We start from the raw sequence: 16757 nt of genomic DNA on the forward strand, positions 1-16757 counted from the left end.
TCAATATGCGATCAATATGTTTAAAGATTCTGTGAAGCATGATGGGATTTTTATTACAAAATGTAATTGACATAACTAATCTCTATTATTTAGTAATTCATTGTTGCAATTCAAGATGGATGAGAGACTTGTATTATTATGGATACCAAATAACAGCTTAAATATCCACTGAAAGAACAAACATGGAGGGTGACTCTCTTTCAGGGCACATTTAATTAATGTCAGGTTTCACTGCAGAAAACCTGCTTTTCAAAGCAAATGGTAACAATTGGTGACCTTGTGCTACACTTGATTTATAAAATAAATAATGGGGCAGCACAGTCAGCACAATGCTGTTCCAACACCAGCAACTAGGGTTTGAATCTGGTGCTGTCTGTTAGGAGTTGGTACATTCTCTCCTTGTCTGTGTTTCCTCCCACTCTTCAAAACACTGGAGTTTTCAGTCAACTAAGCAACCTGCTATATTGTGCTGTATGTAATGTCTCAATCGGATTGTACACTGTTACTCTTGCTATTCCAACTGCTAATGTACTGAGTTAACAAATTTGTGGTTGCTGGCAACAATTAGGAAATGCGGGTTCATATAGTTATGTGGAGATAATTGTTTTGGAAAGGTGGGAAGTTGAATTCTTCACATTGAACATGTTGTCCAATAAGACTTTTTCACTACTTTGTATCATAAATTTATTTGGAAAAGCCATCACAAGTGTGATGGGTCAATATCCTCTTGAGCTTTAAAATTCAATTCTGATATTCCTTTTTCGGCTATTTAAACAAAATCATGTGACATTCACATTACCATGTTGATGGAATGACCTATCCCAGGCTGGTAAAAAAAAGTACTTGTATAGTTAAGTTTAGATACCAACATTCTCCTTAATCACTTCTTGGTTGGAAGGAAGCTGCATAATTTTTACTGCACTGAGTAATTCCAATGTTGACAAAGCCAAACACAGAATGGGAGGCCTAGTTATCTTGAAAACACAGAAAAGCTTATACTTTAATCACGGATATAATGAATGAAATGTTGCCAATTTATGATAAAGTTTGTGCAAACAGTAAATATTTTTAGGAATTAATGGTGGCCAGTTACCTGGAAAGACCACGTTTTCGTTTGAACTATGCCTCTGGTCAGTCTGTCAGATATTGGACTTGAATGGAATACTATCAAATTCTGGAGGGGGAGGACAAATAGCTATTAAATCTCAACTTGTTTTTCGTTAAATTTACCAATCAATCTATAGTGGGTTATTTTACCAGCTCGTTACAAGCCCATCGTTTTGCGCCGTCATGGAACAAAAAGATTAATTTCAAAGTACGAAACAAGTGGTTGTTTTCAACGTCGGAGTTCAGCCATGAAGCTTACAAAGTGATATGCATTTTTATGGACACACAGTTCTGGTCTTCTGCTTGCAGTTTAATAATAATTAATTGCTAACCACTTGGATTCAATTACATTTGTTCTTTTGTGGCAAAATATGCTGAATGCAGGTCCACAAATTAAAAACCAACGTTCGTGATTCTTGCAGCCCTGGACAGTTCAACGTTGCAGATACGTGAGTGGTTGCTTCCCCCCCCCACCATAAATTCAACTTAATTCCTTTCAGGTTCACCTCCCCAGCTTTTCTATTTCTACTGTGTCCTTCGCTAACCCAAGAAAGTGGAGGTGAACTCTCTCCGTTACCAGAATGAATCTAATCTTTTTTTAAAAATGGGAGTTTGAGAGCACGACTCGGGAAGTCCGCACGCCGGAGTCCGGATATGTGCCGATCAATTTTCCACCACTCGAATATCCTAAAGATGATTGAACGAATTGGATCCCAATACTGAAATGGAGCATTAATGTTGCAAAATAAATAAAACCTGCAGGGGCGGCAAGTTTGCACGACCATAGAAATGCTGGAATAGCTCAGCCCGTGAAACAACCCCCGCCCCGAAGTTTCCAGTCAAATTAAAACAATGACTCGACAAACCGTATCAGTTTATTGGCAAAGAACTTAACATTAATTGTTAAAACAATTCGCAGACATCATCCCAAATCGAGATGGAGACCGTTGAGCCCGCCCCCTTCCAGAAGAGCTCGCTTCAAGACCATTGTGACAATCAACCTTCAAACGCACTGCAAAATGCTGCAAAGTCCTGTCGCATGAAACGTTCACTTTTCACCACGTCGTCCTCGGAAGGAAAGTACTGGACACCCTGATCTTGATCAACTGATTTAAAGAATTCGAAAGGCAGGTGGTCGTCACCCGGGGGAGACGTGGTGCAGTCCAAACCGCCACGGGCGTTCTCCAACACACCCAAATACGAGTCCATGTCAATGTCCAGCTCGATTTCGGAGCCACTGTCGCTCCCCGTCGAGTCCGACCTCATGTGCATTAATTGATATTTTTCGTGCATCAAAAACTGATTGGTGTTTCGGGGTGCTCTCATGCCCGGTGCCCGATTGCCGTAAAGGTTTGCTGGGCGTAAGGTGACTCGCGAACCTGCGATCGGGGGGTGTTGGCTGCCACGGCCAAAGCCAATGCCCGCTTGGGCACATCCTTTTCTTCCTCTCCTGGGGCCTCGCTTCGAACCTGATCTGTTCTTCGAACCAACTCTGTCATTGGATCGCTCTTCCTTTGCCTCCCAACGGGGAACGCCTCTTCTGCTCAGGGGCATTCTGACTTTCGTGCCTTACCTTTTCACATCGTCTTCGCTTTCGGAGCTGCTCAGCGTGAAGGAATAGAGTTATTCCTTGAACGGTCCCCTTCACGTGCCGGAAAGCACTTCTTTCCGTCTACCTTTTCACTATCCTCCTTAACTTCTTTTTCACCCGACGTTTGCTGCAGTGCATGCCCTGCTTTGGGTGAATCTGGACCAGCTTTTGGCTTTTAGTGCCGTCGAGGAATCTAGGGGTTTTTTTTTGGTGTGTGATCCACTCAAATCAAGGCAGATTTCTCAAAACGTTTTCTTCCAAACAACTAACGCAGGGACAGGATGGGTGGGATGAGACAACTGCACCCCACTATGCACAAGTCTAGTCCTGGTTACTGCTGGGCTTTCTATTTATCAACATTCCAGGACCGAATTCGAGGCTCTCACGCCACATGACCGCGACAGCCAATAACAACTGCTACCTTCCCTTTAATGAGACAGTCGGGGGGGGGGGGGGGGGGGGGCGGAAGGATGGGTGAAGTTGGGTGGTTTGACATTCGGTTTAAATTGTCAACAATCTCGGGAAAAAAAAACCATACCCTTGACCAATTCTCCCGCACTCACTCACTTGCGGTGTGCAATATTCATTAATGTGGACGGTCTTGGTCTGTCAAAGGGAACTTGCAAGCAGTTTTCTTAATGGGTGGTTTTTAAATCTGCTCCTGGCAACAATGAATTTTCTTGATTAATCAGAAAACATTTGTCATAAAAATCAGCATTTTTGTGAATAGGTGACGATCCCGTCGTGGCAACGATTTGCAGCCATCGCGAACGTGACCAGCAGCTGCTTTCTTCACTGTTTACAATGCGAAGTACAACGCTTTTTGGCAGAGAAGAATGAATGGGGGAGGGACCTTCGGAACAGAATGTCTTGCCTACTTTTTATGATTGAACTCTGCAGAGCGGCCACTCATGTTTACTACAGTATTTTAATTCGACAATTCCATGAGACGTGATTAAAAGAATTGAATTATTCCAAGTCATAAAATACACTCACTTTATTTAACATTATCTGTTCTCTGGAATCAACGAGTAATACACCACAGAAACAGGCCCTTTAACTTATCTGCCTTCTATCGAGTGCCTTCGATGTTAATCCCATTAACCAGAACTTTGGAGGTCACCTTCTCTGGCAATTTGCCATGGCAATTCAAAGGCTTGTCCAGAGTCTCTAATATAAATTTCCAAAATGACACATAATCCGTAAATAAGAAATAGGTTGAGAATTTGAGCTCAATTTAGGAAATTCTTTGAGCTAAATGGTTTTTCTCTGGCTAGTCCTATGATATAGAAACGTCTTTTTTGATATCTTTGTTGGACGTAGATTTCAACAAATGGCATAGAGTAGGCATTCAAAGTTTTAAAAATCGCCTTATTCAAGATAAATTTGCTTCTTTCGAACAATTTAATCTTAACAACAGACACCTTTTTAGATATTTACAAATTAGACATTTTGTTCAGTCTCAGCTTTCAGAATTTCTGCGAATTTCCAACAATAATATTCTTGATCTGATTTTAATTTACAGTTTTATTTTCATGGTGGATTAATATCATGTATTTATAACAATTTATTGGATTTAAAATCAGTCTCCATGGCTGGGATCAAGAGCGATTGGGAACAAGATTTGAACATAACATTTTCAGATGAAGATTGGTACTCTACTCTCAGCTTGATTAATGATTCCTCATTTTGTGCAAGTCATTTAATGTGGTATTCAGAACTCCTATGTCCAAACTTAAATTATCTCATTTTGATCCACTGTATGAGAAATTAAAATATTTGAAGCTTCTCTGATTAAGAGAGATTCTGGAAAGATATTTTCCGAACTTTATCAATTAAGATTAATTTTGAACATTGTCTTTTCATTGTTGTTTTGTTTTTCATGTGATTCAGATAAACATATACTGGCTTCTCAGGAAAAAGTTTTAGCTTTTACCACATTGATAGCCAGACAAGCAATTTTATTGAAATGGAAAGATGATTCATCCTCTAGTCAATTACTGTACGTTCCAGTGGTTCATTGCCTGTTCTTCAGGGGTCATCAGCGGTTCCACATTATTAATTTTTTAATTAATTATATAAGGGGGTAACCTTGATTAGAGGGAGGGGATAGATTTTAGCTTTGAGGTTTTGTTTTCTTTTATTTTATACAAGTTATTTCAACAAACAGGTTTAACATGGTTGCATAGATCATTTCAATTAAATATTTTTGAGGTATTACAAGCAATTACTGGTGTTTTATCTTTTTTGTGTGTGTTTACTAGTATACAAATGAATTATTATGCAATTGTCAATTCTGTATGTATGTCTGTATGTTAAACTCAATAAAAATATATTTAAAAAAAGTTATAGTTATAAAGCTGCACAGCATGGAAACAGACTCTTAGGCCCAACTAGTCTATGCCAACCAAGTTGTGTAATTATTGGGATAGTAACTGCCTTTACTATCAAGCAATGTATTCCAGATTTCAATCACTCTCAGGGTGACAAAGGTTTTCCTCAAGACACCTTACGCTAAACCTGTGGCCTCCAATTTTAGGCACATTTACACTTGTGTCAAGCTTGCTAACATCTGCCCCATCTGTGTCCCTCATCATTCTGTATGCTTCTGCCAAGTCCCCTCTCAGCCTTATCCACTCCAAAGTAAACACACCCACCTATTCACACAATACTCCAGCTGTGACCCAACCTCTGTGGTCTTATATTTCATGGCCTAACTATTCCTGTATTCTTTCTTCACCACCTTATTCACTGTCTGCAACTTTATGGAATCTTTGGACTTATAATCCAAAATCTCTCTGTCCTGAATACCCTCCAGGACCTGACCAATCATTATACAAGTCCTACCCTGACAAGAATGGGACCCCTCATGAATCAATGTGGTCATCTCTGTGTGGAGCCACAGGAGATGGGCAAAGTCCTCCACAAGTTCTTCTTTTAACTATGGAGAAAGACACAAAGACTGGGTAACTTAGGGCAGACATTGATGGCATCTTGAGAACAGTCAGTTTTACAGTTGAGGTGCTAAAGGTCCTGACACATATAAAGGTAGACAAATTGCTTGGGTATAAGGACACTGAGAGGCTACCAAAGAAATTGAAGGTGCCATGACTGAGATTTTTGAGTCATTATCAAGTACAAGTGAGGTGCCAGAAGACTGAAGGGTGGCAAATGTTTTGTCTCTATTCAAGGACTGCAGGGAAAAGCCTGGGAACTATAGGCCAGTGAACCTGACATCTGTGGCTGGTAAGTTACTGGAGGGTATTCTGAGGGAGAAGGTGTACATGGACTTGGATGCACAAAGGCTGATTAAGAATTGACAGTATAGTTTTATGATAGATAATGTCTCCTAAATCTGATGAGAATTTTTGAGGAATTGATGGATGTTGAAGAGGGCAGACCTATACATGTAGAAATGGATTTCAGCAAGGCATTAATATATTCCACACAGTAGGCTGCTCTGGAATGGTAAGATTGTGTGGGATCCAAGGTTAGAGAGCAGATTGGATAGAAAATGGGCTGCATGGAAGAAAGCAGAAGGTGATGGTGGAAGGTTGTTTTGGGGACTGGAGGCCTGTGACTAGTGGTGTGCCTCAGGGTTTGGTGCTGGGCCCACTGTTTATTGTCATCTATATCCATTACCAAGATGAAAATATACATGGCATGAGTAGCAAGTTTGCGGATGACATTAAAGTGCCTGGTATTGTAGATAGCGAAGATGGTTGCCAAGGATTGGAACAGGATCTTGATTAGTTTGGCAGGTAGGCAGAGGAATGGTTGATGGCATTTAATGCGAAAAAATATGAGGTCCTAAACGGTTAGGACACACCCAGTAAATGATAGGGAGCAGAGGTACCTAGTACCTCAAAAGTGGCATCACGGTGGTCAAAATGGTTTTTGGCACATTGGCCTTCATCAGTCAGAGTACAGAAGTTGGGAGGTCATGTATAAGACAAATGAGGCCCCATTTGGAGTATTGTATTCAGTTTTGATCACTGTGCTGCAGGAAAGATGTTGTCAAGTTGGAGAGAATGTAGAGGAAATTTCAACCTATGTTACCAGGACTCAGAGACCTGAGCATTTGGTAGAGGTTGAGAAGGCTGGGGCTTTATTCCATGAAAAGCAGGAGGAAGAGGGGTGATATCGTAGTGGTGTACAAAGTCATTAGAGGAGTAGATCGGGTGTATGCAGGGAGACTTTTGCTTTGAGTAGGGGAATTGGTAACCAGAGGACATTAGTTGAGGGTGAAGGAGGCCTCTTTTTTAAAAAAAAAGTGTATTTGCATTGTTACCTTTAGTAATTAATAAATGTACCACTTTGTTAATGTTGGGGGTGAGAAGGGGGATGAAAGGTGGGGCAGCGGAGGAAGGGAGGGGAGTAAAAATAAGGATTCGGTATAAACCAATCTGTAAAAGGGGAGGAGTGATCCCCTGTGACATTAGTAAAGTTTGAGTCTGTAAATCTATAAATAAAATTTTCAAAAAGGTGAAAGAAGCCTTGAACGTGGGCTTACCATCTGATCCTTGCCGTCCACTGGTCGGAGCCCCCTACACTTCAAACGGCAACTTCCCACCCAGTCCCAGCCACCCACCCATTGAAGCTCCCGACCCCTCGAATGATTTCCCATCTGGTTCCAGCTGTCTGCCCATCGGAGCTCCTGAAGTCTCCAATGATGCAGATACTTACTGTGGACAAAAGTAGTATCCATGTAATATTCAATCCCATAAATATAACATTATAAAATGGTGTACAAAATTTGACTTTTACATAAATATATATGGTATTTGGCTCTAAAGGTTGTCATAGTTGAAGGGTAGTAGTGGGGATGAGCTCCCACTGCTACAAAAATGCTCTTCAAGGTGTGTGACTCAAACAGCCTCGTTTTGAAACTTAAGAATTATTGTCATTACCCCTCCCTCAATGCTCACCCTCAGGCACTTCAACTACTTGCTTGGCTTCATTCCTGAAGATTAGGTTCAGAACTTCAGCAGAATTCCCAATGTACTGGTTCAAAATATTTCTCCTGGATACTGGTTAAATAAATTCTACCCCCTCTAAATTGATATCAGTTAATATTAGGGAAGCCCTTCTCCTATAACCTATATCTCTGTGATTTGTCAAATTATCTGCTTCTCTGTCTCATGCTGACTTTGAAGGCCTGCAGTATAAACCTGCAAGTTTTTGCCCCGTTTTGGTTTCTGTTCAACCCATATGTACTCATTTAAAGAGCCTGTGGGCCATCTTCTCTTATTACTACATGGATAGTCTCCTTATTCACTGCTGCAATGGACCCTCCTCTTTTATGTTCATACCTGGTACAGCCAAGTTTCTCTACCCTGCAGTGCAGAGTTGCCTTCTTTCAATCATGTCTCTGATTGCAACATGATTGTATTTAAACAATGTTTACATTTTCAACAAATTCATTGTTTATTTGAATTTGCCACTTGCTCCTGCAGAACAGCTTTAGAATGTTGCAACATCAACTGCTTCCCTAAAGATGCCAGCCAAAATGTTCATAGTGAACTCTAAATGCCTTTACTTTTTTTTTTAAACTTTATTTATTCGTTCAAAAAACAAATAATATATGACATATACAGCAATTAAACATGAACATGAATGTTTTTTTATATATATAGAAAAAGAGAAAAAAAAGAACCCCCCCCTTCAGCCAACTCTCTTAAGGAGAGCCATAAAAAAAAAAGAAAAAAGAAAGAATATTAAAAAAAATTAAATATACATATTAAAATCTAATCAATATAAATATTCTGAGTATAACAGCCACTTATTAATAAAAAATTATAATTATCATGTGCAACATATGTAATTTTTTCCATTATTAAACAATATTTCATCTCATTATGCCATCTATTAATATCAATCATATTTGTATCTTTCCACGTACTAGCAATACATTTTGTCGCTACGGATAAAGCTAAATATACAAAAGCAGCTGGAATTTATCAATCCCAAACCTTTCAGAGGTTGCAAACTACCCAATAAAAATACTGTTGAATCTAAAACTATTTTAATCTTATACAGATATTCTAAAAACGATTGAATTTTCTTCCAAAAAGATTGTATATGTACACATGACCAAACAGCATGAAAAAAAGTTCCAACCGTATCACCACATCTAAAACACAAATCTGATTCATTAAAACCATATATTTTTAATTTTTCAGGTGTCAAATATAATTGATGTAAAAAATTGTAATTAATCATTGCATAACGTGCATTTATCAATCTAGTTACACTATCATAACAGATATCTAACCAATCCTCTTCAGAAAAAATAAAACCAATATCCGCTTCCCATTTAATTTTAAATCTATTCCAACCCATTTTATCCATACCATCCTGTAATATTTGATACATAAATGAAATATAACCCTTCTCTGGTACCTTCATAAGAAAAGTCTCAAATTTAGTCATTTTAGGTAAAATCATATCTCTATTAAACATACATTTTACCAAAGATCGAATTTGATAATAAAGAAATAAAGAATTCTTATCAATACCAAAATCTTCCCTCATCTGATTAAAAGACAAAAACTTACCCTCTTTAACACAATCTCCAAAATTTTTCAGACCTTTAAATCTCCAATGCAATAAACTTTGATTATGTATTGAAAAAGAAATAAGTTGATTATTATACAATGGAGTCAAAGCCAATAATTTACCCCTAGAGCCTATCATTTTATTTTTCTTTATCCATAACTTCATTAAATGTTTTAGTATAGGCACATTATATTGTTGTAACAAATTTATATTCCACCTAAACAAAAATTGATGTAATTCAAATTCAGAAATACTTGCCATCTCAATTTTAGCCCAACAAGGAGGCCGTACCAAATCCATCAATGAACTAATAAATTTAAGTTGGGCTGCCTCATAATAATTTTGAAAATGTGGTAAACGTAGTCCCCCTAACTCATATTTCCAAGTTAATTTATTCAAAGCTACTCTCGAAAATTTACCCTTCCATAAAAACTCCCTAACCATTTTATTAAAATCTCGAAAAATTTTTTTATCAAGTAAATACGGAACAAATATTATATACGTGGAAAAATATTCATCTTAATTGTATTTATCCTTCCCATTAAATTAATAGGTAAATCTTTCCATTTAATCAAATCAGTTTTAATTTTTTTCATTAACGGAGTATAATTTAATTTATATAAAGATTGATCATTAACATTCAAAATTATACCCAGATATTTAATTCGATCAGTCCAAATTAATAATATTCTTATAATCTGAATAATCTCCTTCACTTACTGGTAATATTTCACTTTTTTCCCAATTAACTTAATATTCTTATAAACTGAATAATCTCCTTCACTTCAGTTTTCCACTTTTGTCTAGATCTAGAAATTCCTTGTTTCCTTATTCCCTTTTTCAATAAATAGTACATTGCTGAAGTAAATTTCTTAATAAATCTGTTAGAAATCAAACTTTCTATTTCACTCCTTTCAGGTAATAAAATTATTGGATCCAATTTATCATGTAAATATGCCTTTATTTGATAAATACAAAATCTTGTATTATTTTATATCCCACATTTATGTTTTAAATGATCAAATGTCATTAATTTCCAGCATTCAAAACAGTCCATTATTCTTGTAATTCCTTTATTAGGCCAATTATTAAAAAGTTTATTATTCGTTGTAGAAGAAATATGTTTATTTTGAGTCAATATGATTTTAGGTATCTGATAATTGTTAATTCCCATTACAACATTTACCTTATTCCATACATTTATCAAATGTTTCAACAATGGAGAATCCCTATCTTCAATTATTATTGTATTATCCCATTTATATATGACATCTTCAGATATTGTCTGACCTATTTTATCCATCTCTATCATAATCCATGCTGGTGTTTTTTTCCCTCCTCAAAAAAAAGATAAATCTTAATTGTGCTGCATTGTAATAATTGTAATAAGTTTGGAAGCAGTAAACCTCCTAATTCAAATTTCCAGGTCAATTTTTCAAATGAAACTCACGATATTTTACCCTTTCAAAGAAATTTTCTTACATATTTATTCAATCCCTGAAAAAAATTCTGTGGAATAAATATAGGTAATGTTTGAAAAAGATATTGGATTGGAGAAAAAAAATGTTCATTTTTATACAATTAGCTCTTCCCAATAAAGTTATAGGTAATTCTATCCATCTTCTTAAATGTTCATCAATTTTCTTAAGTATAGTGTTATAATTTAATTTAAATATATTTTAAAAAAATTATTACCTATTCTTATATTTATATCTATGCCTAAATATTTTATCTCACTTACCATCCACTTAAATTGAGTATCTCTTTTACATTGTGCATAATTAACCCAATTTACTTTATAACCAGATACTGTCCCTTATTCTTTTAATATTAAATATAGCTTACGTAATGACGTTTCTGGTTCTGTCAAATAAATTATCACATTCTCTGTAAATAAACTAATCTTAAGTTCTTCTCTGCCAACTCTAAAACTTTTTATATCAAAATCAGATCTAATCAATTCTGTCAAAAGTTCTATTGCCAAAATAAACAAATCTGGTGACAATAGACATCTTTATCTACTAGATGTAGTTAATTTAAAAAATCTGAAATGTGTCCATTTGTCACTAGTTTGGGTCTTCGTCCATTACAAAAGGCTTTAATCCCATTAATAAATGTATGTGCCAGTCCAAATTTATCAAGTATTTTGATTAAAAAGTCCCATTCTAGTCTATCAAATACCTTTTCCATATCTAACATGTCTGCTACACTCAAATCATCTTTTTTTGTGCTAAATGGATTATGCACATCAATCTGGTCACACTGTCAGCAGATTTTATGTTTGATCTATATTAATTAACTTCAGCAAAAATATTGCCAATCTATTTGGTAATGTTTTTGCAAATATTTTATAATCTGCATTTAGCAAAGATGGACTTAAAGAATCTCTATCTTTAAAATAAAATCACTGTGATTATTGCTGTTTTAAAAGATTCTGGCAATGCATATTCTTCATTCACCTGAATTAATACTTCCAAAAATGGAGGAATCAGTAAACTCTTTATAAAATTCAGGCAGAAATCCATCCTCTCCCAGAGACTTATTTTTCGGTAAAGAATATAATGCTACTTTAACCTCTATCAATTTAAAAGGTACATTTAGATCTCTTTGTTCATCCAAATTTAATTTAGGTAAATTAATTTGAGATAAAAAAAATCTAGTTTATTATTCTCTTTTAAAGATTCAGATTTATAGAACTTTGAATAAAATTGTTTAAAGTTATTATTTTCTTGAGGTTTATAAGAAATTAAGTTTAAATCATTCTTAATTGCTATAATTGTTCTCAAAACTTGTAATTCATCATACTTCGGTTTAGTTCTCATAATAATTTTCTCTGTTTTATATGTTTGTAAAGTATTTTATCAAAGTTTTTTTATTTTATGAAGGATCTTCATTTATCCTCATTTAGTCAGCTCTGCAAATATTTTTCTAAATTCATTATTTCTATCTCCAACTGTTCTAATTCTTTCATATAATCCTTTTTAATTTTAGAAGTGTAACTAATTATTTGACCTAGCATAAACACTTTCATTGCATCCCATAAACTTATTAGATATCGAGTTAGAATTAGTTTCAAAGAAAAATTTTATCTGTCTTCTAATAAATTCACAAGAATCTTTCTTCTTTAATAACATAGAGTTAAACCTCCATCTATAAACTGATTCTTGCCTATCTATCATTGTTATTGCTATCAAGGGAGAAGGATCCAATAAAATTCTTGACATATTCTGCTTGTTGTATTCTACCTTGAAATTGTGTGGATATTAAAAATAAATCAATTCTAGAATAAGAATAAAAAGAGCAATCCCTCTCTTGGATGAAATCTTCTCCAAGTATCTAACAAACTTAAATCTTTCATTATTGATAATGTAGCTTTAGCAGCTTTTGTCCTTACTACAGTTCTTAGTGATCTATCTAGTATTGGATCTAAACAGAAATTAAAGTCTCCTCCTATTTAGCATTTGGTAAATACAAAAAAGTTTTTTTTGTATAAATTTGTCATCATCAATATTGGTGCATATATATTCATTAATGTCCAATATTCAGAATCAATTTGACAATTTATCATAACATATCTACCTGGAGGGTCTATTATTATTTTGTATTTTGACTGGAAGTCTTTTTTATTTAATAAAATAGCTACTCCTCTTGACTTTGAATTAAATGAAGAAGCTGCAAAGTAACCAATCCCTTTTTAATTTCTGATGTTCTTTTTCAATTGTGAGTTTCCTGCAAAAGTTATGTCTACCCTCATTTTCTCTATGTGAAAGTATTTTTTTTCCTCTTCACTGGACTGTGGAGCCCATTAATATTAAAACATTTATTGATATGTTTTTATCATCCTTATAAAACATCTTCCTTTCACCACCCTCTTCAACTCCTTAGTTTCTCAATTCTTCTATAAATCTAGTATAAAGGCATTTCTCCCTAAAAAAAAATCCAGATATAAAAGAAATTAAGGTAAGAAAAAGATAACAATATAAAATAAAGTAAATAATTTCCCCCCTTTTAGTGTTGTTACTAAAAAATACAATAACACTACTGCCCTTTACTTTACAGGTAATGGCCAAAGTCACTAACACACACATTAATGTGTCAATGCCAGTGCATTTTTCTCTAGCTCCTCCAAATGCTTATTTTAACATCAAATTATATTTCAAAAACAAGAATTTTCAAACTCTTGCTTGCTGTTCAACTTCCTGACGAATATCGAGTAGAACATCTGCATTCACTTACACAGTTCCAGGATCTGTAAAAAAAAAAACTTATTCGGTCCTCCCTGTACAAAGACCTTAAGGGTTGCTGGATACTATAAAATAAATTACATCCTTTTTTCCACAAAGTATTTTTTCACCAGATTAACTTTTTTTCTTTTCTGTAACAAATCATAACTAATGTCAGGAGAAAAAGAAAATCTTATTTTCATTATATACTAATGGACCCTTTCTTTCCTTGGCTTGGGCTCCATGTGCCCTCTTTATTTCTATATCTCATTGGAACTAATCCTGTCCAAAAATATCTTGGATCCAACATTGAAGGAAAATTGTCATATTATCCCCTATTTCATCTTCTTTGAGCCCAACAATTTTAAGTTTCTTCTGCTAAAATTCTCTAAAGAGTCCACTTTTTCACACAATTGCTTGTTAACAAGAGCCAATGCATCTGTTGAATTTTCCATCTTGTCCATTCTATTTTGAACCATTGATACCTCAAATTCTAGTCTTAACCCCCTCTTCCTCTTCATCAAATCTTTTTTGAAGATTATTAACTATATCATAAATCTTATCAGTTTTATCATTTTTTTAATATCCATTCTTGCTGTTTCAGCTCCTTCATAATAATTAAAGTTTCTGTGCTTAATTTATTAATATTAAATGGCATTCTGGCTTTAGTACTTCCTTTTGCTATCTTTTCTTCTTATTTGCCCTCATCTTCTTCTTTGTTCTTCTTCTTGTCCATCTTTGTCACTGGCCTGGAGTTCTGCTGAAAAAAACATCATGTAAAGGTAATATTTCAAATATATCACCTTTCTCAGCAATTTTTTTTGTGTTGTTGCAGTTCATGCATGCTCAACTCCTCACACATGCGCAGTGTCACAACTTCATCTTCATCATTTCTCTGTTGCTCCGACTGTGTCAGAGCTGTAGTTCCCTGCGTATCCGCCGTTGGCTGTCTAGCAGAGGTCTTCCATTTGCACGGTAGGCCTTTCTTGTTGTTTCTTTTGTTGCTACTTTTTAATCTTTTTTTGGCAACATTGTTAGATTGTTGCCTGTCTATTAATAGAAAAATATCCAAAAGTTTGATTGGTCTTGTTGCTTTTTTCCCCCCCTTTTTTAAAAACTTTTTTCCAGGAAAGCCAGATTCCTATTTCCTGCCTCTACCTCATTATGTGACATCCCCTTGTTCGTTCTCAGCATTTGATACCTCTCATGTCAGTGTCCAACAATAGTTGGCCAGTATTGATGAATTCCAATTGCCCTGATATCGCTTTCCCATGGTCGCAATGTCCTGGTGAAACCTTTCACCATGTTCGTCACTGACTGCACCAAGAACAGCAGGGAAGTCCATGTGTGAATGTAGAAAATTAATTTTCAATGACATGTTGCACTTCATGGTTTTGCCTGCTTGAAACATGTTAACAATTTGACAGGAAATCCCCAAAATAGGAGATATATAAAAACAGTACACAATAGGAAAAATTTAAGGTGATTTTCATGTTCAGCAGCTCAAAATCCATAAAATACACTGAAAATATGTTCAGGAAGAAAAATCTTCATTGTCCCATTAATAAATGTTTTAGGCCTGAGCCCTTCTTCAGGAATAGCTTGGTATTAAACTAAATAGGAGGAAAGTTATGATACTTTATAAGGTTAGGCCTGAGTTGGAATGTTGCGTGCAGTTTGTGGGAAGCATTTTGAAACGAAGTCCCCTTGTTCAAGACTCTTCCATTTGTGAAGCATCTCAATATCTACCTGATCATAACCCTGTAAAATCTTATATGTTTCAATTAGATTAGCTGCCATTCTTCTAAATTTTGAAGATCATAGAATAAGGTTTATTGTCATGAACATGTGCCGTGAAATTTGTTGTTTTGTGGCAGCAATATTGTGCAAAACAAGGAGCAAAAATGACTATAAATTATAATTTCATAAATATAAGGTTTAAAAATAATTAGTATTTAGTAAGCGTCCTTGATGATAGAAGCTGTTTTCTTGAGGCACTGCCTCTTAAAGGTGTCATGAAGGATGATAGTGTTGGCTGTTTACAACCCTCTGTAACCTGTTCCTGCCTTGTGCATTGGTACCTCCATACTAGTCATTATGCAACCAGTCAGAAGGCTCCGCACATTACACATGTAAAAATGTGTAAGTCTTTGGTGACATACCAAATTTCTTCAAATTCCTAAGAAATATAACTGCTAGCATGCCTTCTTCATATTGGATCAATATGATGGTCCCAGGATAGATTTTCAGAAACTTTGTCACCCAAGAATCTGAAGTTTCTTACCCTCTCCACTGCTGACCCCTCGATGAGGACTGGTTTGTGTTCTCCTGGCTTCCCCTTCCGGATGTCCACAATTAATTCCTTAGTTTTACTGACATTGAATACAAGGTTGTTGTTGTGACACCAGTTAATGAGCTGATCTATCTCATTCCTGTACACTTCCTCATTGACATCTATGATTCTGCTGATGATCATGTTGTCATCAGCAAGTTTATTATAGATAGTGTCATAGGCAACATTTGAATTGTGCCTCGCCATGGTGTAGAAAGAGTAGAGCAGTGGGCTAAGTCACATCCTTGAGATGCGCCTGTATTTATTGTCAGTGAGGAGTCGATTTTGTTACCGATCTGCAATGACTGTGGTCTTCCGATGAGGAAATCAAGGATCCAGTTGCAGAGGGAGGTACAAAGGCCCACCTTTTGAAGCTTGCTAATCAGTACTGAGGGGATGATGGTGTTGAAAGTTGAGCTATAATTAATGAAAAGCAGCCTGATGAAGGTATTGCTGTTGTTCAGGTGATCCAGGGCTGAATGAGATTCAGTGAGATTGATCTGCTGTGGTATGATTATGGTGATCGGCAAATTGCAGTGGGTCCAGGCCTTTGCTTAGGTAAGAATGAATTCTGGCCATAACCAACCTCTCAAAGCATTTTCTTACAGTAGATGGGAATGTTACTGGGCACCAGTATAATTGATACCCTTTTAAAGCAGGTGGGAACCTCTAACTCCAGCAGTGCTTGAAAGTGTCCGTGCACACTCCACAGATTTTCTGTATGTTGCCAGGTATGCCATCAAGGTGTGATGCCTCGCAACCTTCTTGAAAGCCTTACCCATGTCGCCTCTCTTGGCTGGGCAACACTCACATCTCAGAAATTAATCTGTGGAATCTCCCTTGGACTGCTTTCGATGTACGGGTACTGTGTAAAGTACTTCAGGTGTGACCTCACCCACTTCCCTATTTATACATTCTAACCTTTTTGCAAAAAAGATCAATATAC

The sequence above is a fragment of the Narcine bancroftii genome, chromosome 5 (genome assembly GCF_036971445.1).
Source record: "Narcine bancroftii isolate sNarBan1 chromosome 5, sNarBan1.hap1, whole genome shotgun sequence".
Lineage (NCBI taxonomy): Eukaryota > Metazoa > Chordata > Chondrichthyes > Torpediniformes > Narcinidae > Narcine > Narcine bancroftii.